A 12,798-nucleotide genomic window follows, 5' to 3' on the forward strand; every position below is an offset into this window, starting at 1 on the left:
CCAGGTGCATCTGTTACAACTGATGCCCTACAATGACACATCAGTATCACCCAGAGTCCACAGTTTACCTTAGGGTTCACCCTTGGTGTTGTTCATTCTGTGGGTCTGACCAATTGTATAATGAGACGTATCCACCACTATAATATCGTGCAGAGTAATTTGACTGCCCTAAAAATCCTCTGTTCTCCACCTATTCATCCCTCTCTCCCCGCAACCCCTACTACGATTATTTTTAAAACCTACAAATCCTAATATGTACATATCTGTGATTCATAGAATTGTAAGTTTTAAACAATGGTGGATATCACATTAAATTATATAACGTTATTAGTTACATTTTCAGCATATCTTCGCACAGGCAGTCCTCCAAATTTTGCATTTATAATTAAAATTTAATTATGTGATGAAGATTATTTTTAACAAGTGATATGAAGGATGAAGGATGTATTTAAAAAATGCCTTCATTTTCTAATTTAACCGTAATGTAGGGATCTCTACTATATTATAGTCCTCAGATAATCTACACCAGGGTCACCTGGGTTGACAATTTAAACGGCAGGTTCCTGGGATTTATCCCACACCTACTGACTCAGAAGCACCTGAGGTTAAGGTGCCTTTTAATAAGCCCATTAGATAATTTTGATACCTACTATGTTTGAGAACACCAAGGAAACGTCCCTCACAAATCGATAGCTTTCCATTCCTTCAGCCATATTCAAATAAGCATCTGAAGATAGGAAGGTGTAGTGGAAAGTTGGAAAGACGGGACCTAATTATCACAAACCAGTTTTATGACCTTATGTAAGTAACTTAAAAGTATGGGCCTAGGTTTTCCCATTTATAAAATGAGATCCTTGTCCCCAGAGATCTTCAAAGTCCCTCCTGTGTCTCTATTTTCCTAAATCTCAATATTTCCATTTAAAACCAGGTTTTGGAATCTTTCCTTTATCTTTTCTCACTATGAGAATGGGGTTCAAATGATTCCAAAGTTGTGAACCCCAAGTCCTAGCAAAGAAGCAAGGGGCTTGGTTCAAATCTGTACAGCCGGATTTCTTTCTTTGTGGGGGGGGGCATGCCACGTGGCTGGGGGGATCTTAGTTCCCCGACCAGGGATAGAACCCGGGCCCTCCGCAATGAAAGCCTGGAGTCCTAACCACTGGACCGCCAGGGAATTCCCCACAACTGGATTTCTTAAATGTCAGGAACCATTCACAAGGGTTGAAAAAGAAAACAAAGGTGAAATGTAGGATAATTCAAACTTGTATCAAAAGAAAGCTAACATGGTCATATAGATAATTAGCATATTGTAGTCCTACAGACCAGTGAAAAATTAACCTAAGTAAATTTAGATTATGTTATTGGTAAGTTAAAGGTTTATAATACTTGGTAGGGGTTCAAGTTGCAAAAGGCAGTTCAAGGCTGGAAGGAAAATACACTGCTGTGAAAGTAATCTCTCTTGAATTATATGAATTTGCAGTTGTAATCATTTCCTTTTGAAGAAAGGAAATACATATGCCAAACACCTGTAAACAATTTGTTACATTATATATGTTTAATATAATCTGAAAACTTTACAAAAATACATTTACACATTTTAACCAAGACTAGTTGTTCCTCTAAGTAACAAAAAAAAATGCTTAATTTAGTCAAGAATAATAGCAAATCATAAACCTTTCTTAATTTTGTGAATAGAGTCTAGAAGTTTACATTTTGTTAAAATAAATCAAGTTTTATTTTCATGATTAAATTACATTACAATTTTTTTTCAGATTTCAGCATAATGTCTTTTTCTAATTGAAGTATAGTTGATTTACAGTACTATATTTATGTTTATTTATATGATATTTCAGGGAAACAGCATAGTGAGTCAATATTTTTACAGATTATACTCCATTTAAAGTTATTACCAAATAGTGGCTATATTTCCCTGTGCTTCACAATATATCCTTGTAGGTTATTAATTTTATACATAGTAGTTTGTATCTCTTAATCTCCTATTTCTATCTTGACCCTCCCCCATCACTCTTCCCACTGGTAACCACTAGTTTGTTCTCTATATCTGTGAGTCTCTTTCTGTTTTGTTATATTCACTAATTTGTTTTATTTTTTTTTAATTCCACATATAAGTTATATCATACAGTATTTGTCTTTGTCTGACATTTCATTAAGGATAATATTCCCTAGGTCCATCTTCCTTGTTGCAAATGACAGAATTTCATTCTTTTTTTATGACTAATATTCCATTAGATAGATAGGTGATAGATAGATAGATAGATGATAGATAGATAGATAGATAGATAGATAGATAGATAGATAGATAGATAGATATAGATAGATAGATAGAAAGATGTGATATATATCACTTCTTATTTATCCATTCATCTCTTGATGGACTTAGGTTGCTTCCATATCTTGGCTATTCTCAATAGTGCTGCTGTGAACATTGGGGTGCATGTATCTTTTCAAATTAGTGGTGTTTTTATATTTTTCAGATATGTATACCGAGGAGTGGGATTGCTGGATCGTGTGGTAGCTTTATTTTTAGTTTTTTGAGAAACCTCCCTACTGTTTTCCACACTGGCTGCACCAATTTACATTCCTACCAACAGTGTACATTAGGCTTTGAAGAGAAAAAAATAATCTTTAATGTAGGGAGGGTGATCTCCATGTACAAAAGAAAAGAACCATTTTCTGAACCATTTATCATTTATCTGAATCATTTATCTGAATCATTTATCTTTACAAAAAGAACCATTTATCAAAAAACCTTAAATAAAGTAATAAACTAAGTGAAACTCATATCTTCTTATGTTGTTTTCTTTGTACCCCCAGGGACTCAAGCAGTGCCTGTTGTACAGTTGGAGCTCAATAAATGTTTGTTGAATCGCTGTTTGTAAGATCCTACTGTGTTTGGTAACTAGGGAGAAAATCTGATGCAATGGTAGGTCTAAGGTATATGAGAAGGGTTTGTAGAGACGCTGATAGATAATTGGGAACAAGGAGAATCACCTTGGATCCCAGGATGAGGAATGGACTACCTTAGAAATGATATTTTAACAGCTGATTGGCATGATTCGTTCAGTTTATTAGACAGTATGAAAGATGAACCAGAGTGAGGGAACCCATTGGCCAGAGCCTAGTTAAAAAGTTGGTGAAATAATGCAAGTTAAGAATAATGAAGGTCTTCATCACAGGTGGTAGATTGGGCTGTGCATCTCATCACCACAGAAGGAAGGTTTTTTTGTGTTTGTTTGATTGTATGTGTGTCTTGTATCTGAGTCTGAGGTTTACCTTGATTTGTGGTCTTGCAATTTGTTTACTAGATGAAAAGGACTGGACAGACACAAATACGTATATGTGTATGTGAGTTTCTCAGGGGACAGCATCTATCAAAAGACATTTCCTGATGGAGGCTAAATGCTTCCCATAGTGGGCATTAGGGGTGCTCAGTGTTTGGGGGGAGAGGGAGAGAGAGAGAGAGGGAGAGCGGGAGAGGGAGAGAGGGAGAGAGAGAGAGAATGAATGAAGGTGAATGAGAATTCCTAGACTCAGCTATTGCTCACTTCAGGTGCAGTGGAAGGAATTAAGAAATTTGACCTAAATCAGAGGATTGTAAATAAAGTGGAAGACTGACCCTCACAACCTCTATTCCAGACTCCTTCCAGGGAGTATTATGAAGAAGCCAGAAACCTAACAACTAAATTCCATGGATTCTCTTGCAGCTGGAATCCTTGAGGTGATTTAGGATTCCCTAGTCCAATGTACGGGCCTGAGACTTGAAGTGAACCTGAGTTAATGGAGGGCCACGCGGCATCTGGGCGTTGATCTTGCTGGTCTCTTTAGCGGCTCAGTGTGACTGTGGTGGTGGAGTCCAGACAAGAGCATCTCAGCCGAGGAGGTGGGGCTCCAGCCATTTGGACACTGGCTTTCTGATTCTACAGCAGCGGTCCCCAACCTTTTTGGCACCAGGGACTGGTTTCATGGAAGACAGTTTTTCCACGGACGGAGGTGGGGGATGGCTCAGGCGGTAATGCGAGCGATGGAGAGCGGCAGATGAAGCTTCACTCGCTCGCCCACCACTATCCTCCTGCTGTGCGGTCCGGGACCCCTGTTCTTACAGCTTCCTGGCTGAGGAACTTTCAGTAGCTGGTTTTATGCTTTTGTTTTGGAGATCATTCCTGAAGATCAGACCCAGAACCCACTTCTATCCCCCTTCCAACAGTTTTGTAGCACCAAATTCTATTACTTAACCATTTTGCTTAAAATACTGTGATGTTTTTTATTTTCAACTCAATTCTGACACAAGGGACCATTATTTCCAAACATCATTTTGTAAAAAAATTAGTCACCACTGGAGTGCACTGGAATTTTACTGCCCCTCTGTTACAGAGTAGAATCAAAGAGACAGTTTCATGAAAAAGGGGACGATTGTGTTTTGGGACCAAAAAACCATTTTTTAACTGCACCTGTGTCTTGACTTCATGGTCAGTTATGTATAATTGTCAGGCTGTCATTCACTAGAACATACACAGTGAATGCTTGTTTGCTGATACACAAAGACTCTAAAAGGTGATTTGGTTTCAACTACATTTCTGAGATACTTGGGAGCATTCATAGTTACTTTACTATTATCTTAGCATGCTTTCCTATTTCTTTGCTTAAGTACTTATATTAATACCACCATGAGCCAGATTTTTATTATTTCAGAGAATAGTTCAAGTTCCAACTCATCTAGGAAAATGTTTTTGACCAGCTAAGCCAAATAAATCTCCCTGATCCTTTCACCCAGAATTATTATTTTCTACAGAACAATTTCTTTCCGTTCTTTATATATGTTGCCATAAACTGCTAATTTATGTTTACATATAACTTACTTTCTAAGCACAGTGTACATGCCTTGGAGTCAAGAAGTGTGCTTTAGAGTTGAGGTTAGTGTGCGTTTTTCAACAATAGAGTCTGATGTCAAAAATTTCTAAAGCAAGCCTTCAGCGTATCAGGCTAGCCAATGTTTAATTTCGGTCACTGTCACGGCTCCCTCCTGTACGTCCCCCAGGTCTTTGGAGGCACTTAAGCAATCCAGCCCTCTCAGAAGAATTCTCCTGGCTTTAACCTCCCCATCACTATTGGCATGGGCCCTTGATCATGCCTTGCTGTATGTGTTCTGTGCCAAGGTTGGGAAAGGAAATATAGACCATGCTTGCTTTTCTCAGTACCCTTGTATGTACGTCCCAAAGCAGTTCTCCATCTCAGGTGCTACATGCAAACTGCTCTGGTCTCTGCTCCTCTCTTCCTCTTGGGGAAAGCCCTCACCTTCCTTCGGGACCTGTAACTTTGGCTTTTGAAACTTCAAAGCACTGGTTCCCATCCCCTCCTACTGCAGAAAAATGTAGCCTAGACTTCGCCAAGGAGAGCCGGGAAGAAAGGTGGGATTTTGGTCCTCTAGCTTCTGACCACTTTGGGAGTGGAGGAAGGAGAAACACAAAACAGAAGTAAATGAGGTGCCGTGTCAATTACAGAGATTCCTCTTCATCCCCCCCATCACCAGCCACTCGGCATCTGTCTGTGTGCCCTATTTATAGTAAGTGATCAACAAATACGCATTAACTGGTAAGGATGTTATTAATAACTTCCCACTTAAGTGATTTATTTTGCATTATAGGATGATATTTATATTTTGTTTTTTGGTTTTCCTTAGAAAATTTTTTTTGGCCACACCAAGTGGCTTGCAGGATCTTTGTTCCCTGACCAGGGATTGAACCAGCACCCTCGGCAGTGAGAGCACAGAGTCCTAACCACTGGACCACCAGGGAATTCCCAGGATGATATTTATATTTTAGATGTATAGAGAATGATACTTAGTTTTATAGGCATTCATCTTTATTTCCTTCAAATATGTGCCGTTAACCATCCAAACAACTTGTTTACAACTGGAATCTTGGAGTTTCTTGAATTGAGTACACAGATATTAAAATAATACAATGATTGTTACATAGTGAAACAATGGAAAAAATCACATCCACGGAGAAAACCAAGGTTTCTATATCAATGCTTTTCTTCTGATAGCATTGCATATTTTAGAATGCTCTCCATTTTCTTTGTAGAAAATTTAAATCAGAGATTTGTGATCATATATTTTGTCAACCTTGCTAATCAATAAGAATATCTTGTTAATTCTAAAATTGAAATGTACAGATAAATTTCACAAAAAGATTGTATATTTGCAGTCCTGCATTTACTGTAATACCATATAGTCAAATATGAATTTCCATGCATTATTCATAATCGAACACTGTCACATATTTGATATGGATTAAAGCATTAAAACATCAGATACAAAAAATAAATATACTATTTATGGTTTCAGTACCAGTATCCTGATTCCAAAAGCAAATTTTATTATGAGGACAACATCTTGACAGTGAGTGATATCAGAGTGATGTGAGGGGAATACAGATTGAGAAAAGGGCATGAAGGTTGGTTTTTTAAGAGATAGTTTAGTAGAGCACTGCACAGGGTTATGGAATAAGTAGATTTTGAAGAAGTGGGAGTCATGAAGGCTGCTCTTCCCTCCCTCCCTGCCTTCCCTCCTGCTTTTCTTTCATAATTTCTGCTGGTAAAAAGGAGGAGTACACTGGGAAATAAGTCAGAGAGGTTGATGGGGACTTGGGTTGGGCTTTTTCTTTCATTGCAGAATAAGGGAGTCCTGTCTATAGGTAGAGGAAGAAGCCCAGGAAGAAAGAGGTGTGAGGATGTAATATGAGTTCTGTGCCGAGAAACAGCACAATCTTGCTTCTTTCATTCTGCTCCTTGTGGTGATATCCAAACCAGTCATATGAACATGGCCATTGCTGGAACCAAGAAAGAATTTTAAATGCACATGAGAAGAGGGTACAGATGCGTCCAGACCACCAAGACGTGGCATTCAGGAGGATGTGAGTCCTGGCCGGGTCTGGAGTGATGCCTGTGGGGGGAGGCACTTGGGCACATCCTTCTGGGAGGAGAGCTCTGTCCCCTGGTGGCTCTCGTCCTTAGGAACTACTCTGTGGGCTGGATTTTTCCCCACTTTTGGTGAGACTGGAAGAGAACGCCCCTCTAAGGCATCCCATGGAGAAAGCGAGAACTGGAGACCTCACTCTCAGACCCCAATCAAGAAGCCTCATCTCACCAACCCTCTTGCTGTGGCCTCTGGGGAAAGAGCCATTGCTTCCCGTGCACCTAGCATGGCCTGGGAGACCCCACGGTCTAAGTTGTACCAGCACTTAGCAGACCATCACTGAGTTCCCAAGTCACCAAAATAACTTTTTGAGTCTTTCAGAAGGGCACAGTCGCTTGAAGTCGATTTTGGGAATAAATACGATAGAGGAGCTGAGAAATGAGGGGAAGTAGAATTGAGCGGGACTATAGCATCTGTAGAAGCATCATGACTGAGCTCATCGGCAGACCTTTTGCTTTTCCACAGTCAGCTTTGTTCAGATACCATCAATTAGCCACGATCGAAAATGGACATTTCCTCCCCGTGAGCGCTTTCCTGAGTCCAGAAACACTTTCATTTGCAAGTTGAATCTGCATTTATTCTCATGCTTTGTGTGAGCTCAATATAAGATCTGAAGTATGTGAAATTATTTATGTATTTATTTTTAATTTTTTAATTTTTATACAATCTTAAAGGTTACACTCCATTTACAGTTCTTACTAAACATAGGCTATATTCCCCGTGTTGTACAGTACATCCTTGCAGCCCATCTTACACCCAAGAGTTTGTACTTCCCACTCCCCTACCCCTGTATTTCCCCTCCCCCCTCCCCATCGGTAACCACTAGTTTGTTCTCTATATCTGTGAGCCTGCTTCTTTTATGTTATATTCACTAGTTTGTAGTATTTCTTAGATTCCACATACAAGTGATATCATACAGTATTTGTCTTTATCTGTCCGACTTATTTTATTTTATTTTATTGGCCACACCACGCAGCTTGCGGGACCTTAGTTCCCTGACCAGGGATTAAACCCAGGCCCTGGCAGTGAAAGGGCCAAGTCCTAACCACTGGACCACCAGGGAATTCCCTGTCTGATTTATTTCACTTAGCATAATGTCCTCCAAGTCCATCCATGTTGCTGCAAATGGAAATTTTTCTTTCTTTTTTATGGCCGAGTAATATTCCATTGTATATATGCCACATCTTCTTTATCCATTCACCTGTTGATGGACGTGTAGCTTGCTTCCATGCCTTGGCAACTGTAAATAATGCTGCTGTGAACATTGAGGTGCATGTATCTTTTCAAATTAGTGTTTTTTTGTTTTTTACAGATATATACCCAGAAGTGGCATTGCCAGATCATATGGTAGCTCTATTTTTTAGTTTTTTGAGAAACCTCCACACTGTTTTCCACAGTGGCTGCACCAATTTACATTCCCACCAAAAGTGTACAAGGGTTCCCTTTTCTCCACATCCTCTCCAGCATTTGTTATTTGTGTTCTTTTTGATGATGGCCATTCTGACAGGTGTGAGGTGATATCTCATCTTGGTTCTGATTTGCATTTCCCTGATGATTAGTGATGTTGAGAACCTTTTCATGTACCTGTTGGCCACCTGTATGTCTTCTTTGGAAAAATATCTATTCAGTTCTTCTGCCCATTGTTTAATTGGGTTGTTTTGGTTGTTGAGTTGTATTAGCTGTTTATATACGTTGGATATTAACCCCTTATCAGTCATACAGTTGCACATATTTTCTCCCATTCAGTAGGTTGTCTTTGCATTTTGTCGATGGTTTCCTTTGCTTTGCAAAAGCTTTTAAGTATAATTAGGTCCCATTTGTTTATTTTTGCTTTTATTTCCTTTACTTTAGGAGATGGATCCAAAAAAATAATGCATTGATTTATGTCAAAGAGTGTTCTGCCTACGTATTCCTCTAGGTGTTTTATAGTATCTGGTCTCACATTTAGGTCTCTAAACCATTTTGAGTTTATTTTTTTTATATGGTGTTAGAGAATGTCCTAATTTCATTCTTTTACTAAAGTATGCAAATTTAGAATGATATATTCAGGTAGAAAATAAAGCAAAGCCCCAAACAAAATTAGTTCCAATAAAACGGGAATAATAATACTGTCTACTTCATAAAGTCATTATGTGGTTCAACATATGCCTTTCTTCTTAAAATTAGGTTCCATAAATGGTCAACTCTTCTGTAGATTTTAATGCTGTCAAATACATTCACTTTTTCAATTCTTTAATAGCAGTCATTTGTTAGCCAGTGATACCTAATGAGATAGAACTAAATTTTTCCTTCTTTTTAATATAAAATATTTCATACATACAGGAGTATTATGTAACATAAATGCAAAGCATAAAGAAAAAGAACAAAACATACATCATACATTCACCATACAGCTTAAGAAATAAAACATTTCTATTACTTTTGAGGCCCACAGCTGGAAAAATTTCATATCTCCATGAAAAAATATTTATTTGTTGAGTACATTTATTGTTCAGTATGTTTACTGCACTTAACAAGTTAAAACAAGTTTAGTTTACTGGACAGATGTATACATATACGTATAGAAACTTGTTCATTGTGTTGTTCAAATCTCCCTATCATTATTTATTTTTGATCTGTCTGATCTGTCAAGCACACAGAGAGAGGTGTGTAAAAATATCCTACTCTGATGGCAGATTTCTCTGTCCTAATAGTTTTATCAATTTTTTGGCTTTGTATGTTATTATATGCAATCAAGTTTAGAATTGTCACATACAACATGAAATGAACACTTCTTTAATAGTAACACCCTCTTTATCTCAAGTAATGCTTTTTGCCTTACGTATTACACCGGTTTTGTTTTGCTGTTGTTGCTGTTTTGTTATTGTTACTCTTGCCCTGGTATATACTTTTTCCATCATTTTATTTAAAACATTCTGTGCTTTTATAGTTTGGGTATTTCTCTTCTAAACCTCATTTAGCTGACTTTTTAAGTCTAACATGATGAACTTTGTCTTTTCATAATGCTGTAGTCCATTACACTTACTGTGACTCCTGATATGTTGCATTGTTTCTGCCATCACAGGCTCTATTTCTAATTGTCTGTGTTTGTTTGTTTCAATTCTTATCTTCTTCGGATTGACTTTTTTCTCATTCTGTGTTTTTCTATCTCCCAATTTGGATGTTATACACTGTATGTCAGTTATTTTTGGTGGCTGCCTAACTGGAATTTTTATTTTCAGTCACATGTACAAAAGTTAAAACTGAAGTTCTTGCTCACAGAGCCTCCGTCCATGTCCCCAGGGCAGCCGTCGGCTTCAGAGCTATGTCTTCTCGGAATTACTGCTCCCATTTCATATTTCTCCTTTGAGGAACTCCATACTCTCTCCTCAGCTCAAACATGAATTATAAGTTATCCTTTTAAATATTTTATCCAGCATTTCTAGCATTTTTGGCAGTAAGATTTTCCAGGATATTTAGTCTTCAGTATAAACGCATTTGTTTTTGTTTTTTCTCAAGACGAACTAAAAAATATATTTATATATATATGACTTTTCCATTCAGCAAAGACATATCGGCTACTACTAAGGGGATGTATGTTTTTTTTAGCTGGCTGAACTGTACATTTCTAACACTATTTACTGTTTGGTAGAAGAGAAGTGTCATGTACAGAAACAGTAATAATATATGGTGGAAATAATATTAAGTAGCCTGTGAGGGACCAGAGGAAACGCTATGAGATTGCATTAGAGAAAGGTTTCATCTCAGTGCTCAGTGCCCTGCACAAATAGATTGTACAAAGGTTTCCCGAAACAGATGCCTTTTGATTGGACCCTATAGGATGGATAAAAGTCCTTTATGTTTGAATTTTTAAAAGTCAGAAAGACTTTGATTTTCAAGCTGTTATGCCTTAGTATAAATCATATACTAAATCAGGAGTTGACAACCAGGTGCACAGGCTAAATCTGGCCTACCATCTTTTTTTGTAAATAAAGTTTTATTGGAACACAGCCATGCTTACAATTTACATATTGTCTATGCTACTTTCCTGCTACAGCAGTACAGCTGAGTAGCTGCCAACCGATATTGCCTGGCCCACAAAGTCTGAAATGTTTACAAACTGGCCTTTTACCATAAAGTTTGCCAGCACCCAAACTAAAACATGTTCTGTATCATTATACATTTATAGGGAAGTTTCTTCTTTAGCTTAGCTTTCTCCTTCTCATATATATATATATATATATATATATATAATTTATATATATATATATATTATTTAAATATGTTTGACTTGGTGGTTCTCCCAATAAATATTTATTCATGCACTCCCTGTCTGCTCAGCGTTTTGGAATGGGTCAAACAACTCTTCAATAAATTGATCAGATATTCTTGCATGCATTAAATAAAATATCACAATATCCTCTCTGAACTGAAATTCGCTGGCCTTTAAACTGGGAAGGGTTTCAGATTCTAAACTACTTTATGTGCTAGTGCAGCTATGTTTGCTTTAATTATGAGAATTAAAATAGAAAAAAGTGTCAGTTGTCAAAGCAGGAAAGGGATTTCAGAATTTTTAAAGTAATCATTAAAGTTCTGCTCAAAAGCTGTTGATGTTAAAAGGAAAATATAATGAAATCCCAATACTTCAAACACTGCAGTGCTTGGACTTCACTTATTGGATGCAGTTTCCAGGGAGTCCCAGTTCCCCACAGTTATCATAGATGTGGAGCGTCACGCTAACTGCCTTAACTGACAATAGCGCGTGTGTTCTCTGATCCTGCGCAAACTCACATCCAGCAAACGAGCTTAGATACACAGATACATCTGCTCAGACATTTCCCACGAGTTTCTCTTTTGGTGTAAGAGCCAATGACTCTTAGGCCTGGGACAATTTTCTTAGTTCTCATCAACAAAATGAAGGCTTCCTTTCTCTGGAGAATCACCGGCTGTCACCGTGCTCTGTACAGAACATGGAACCATTTCTGTTTGTAGCAGTTTGAGAGAGAGGGTTTGGACTGATGGGGAGGGAAGGAAACCTCAATCATATTAAGTGTGAATGTTCTTGGGGAAATGCTTTGCCTCAACAAATGTAGTTGCCCGAAGTCCAGCAGTTATCAATAAAGAGTAATAGCAACTCTCATACGTATGACCTGGGAGAGATCAAGCAAAACTGGGACATGTAAAAATCTGAATATTTGCACGGTATGGTTTAGAACTTGTAATGTGATGCGACAGATCTAAGCTAACTCAACTGTAACATATATATATATACACACACATATAGGTATATACATGTAAACAGTCCAGTCTGTGTGCTGTGTGGAATACTTGATGCCACACAAATGTCTCCAGGAATGGAAGTGAAGGAAGATACTTCGTAGAAGACAGCTTGCCTAGCAATGTAGTTTAAAATAGTCATTTCCCAAGTATGCATCATGCTTCAACCATGGGTCTTGGGACCAATTTACTGTGACAAACTTTTTAAAAACAGTAATCTGTATTAAACTTCAAACAGAATAAGACAGAAAATACCAGAGCACGTTCTATAGTTAGGCTAAGAATCTTGTATAACGTTTGCCTTATATACACGTGATTGTGGTTGTAAGATGTTGAGTACCAGTCAAAAATACTTTGGAAGTCACCTGTCAAAGAAGCAGAGGTATGGAGTGGATACAGGAATTCCACTGTTGGGAAATTACATGGAATGATTATTTAGAGTCTATTTATATACGGTTCAGTGCTAATAAGCACTATTGCAACTAATAGAAGACAGGCTAATACATTTCTTACCTCTGGTGGTAAGGTTAGGGGGGAAAGTGGCTTTG

General features: G+C 37.9%; 1 protein-coding gene across 13 annotated transcripts in view; it reads left to right on the forward strand.

The window, feature by feature from the left end:
- The window catches only part of RIMS1 (regulating synaptic membrane exocytosis 1), a 467,002-nt gene that overhangs the window by 180,623 nt on the left and 273,581 nt on the right, over nucleotides 1-12,798 (forward strand). The gene's annotated exons all lie outside the window — the stretch shown is intronic.

Source organism: Balaenoptera borealis (genome assembly GCF_965194805.1).
Source record: "Balaenoptera borealis genome assembly, chromosome: 9".
Taxonomy (NCBI): Eukaryota; Metazoa; Chordata; class Mammalia; order Artiodactyla; family Balaenopteridae; genus Balaenoptera; species Balaenoptera borealis.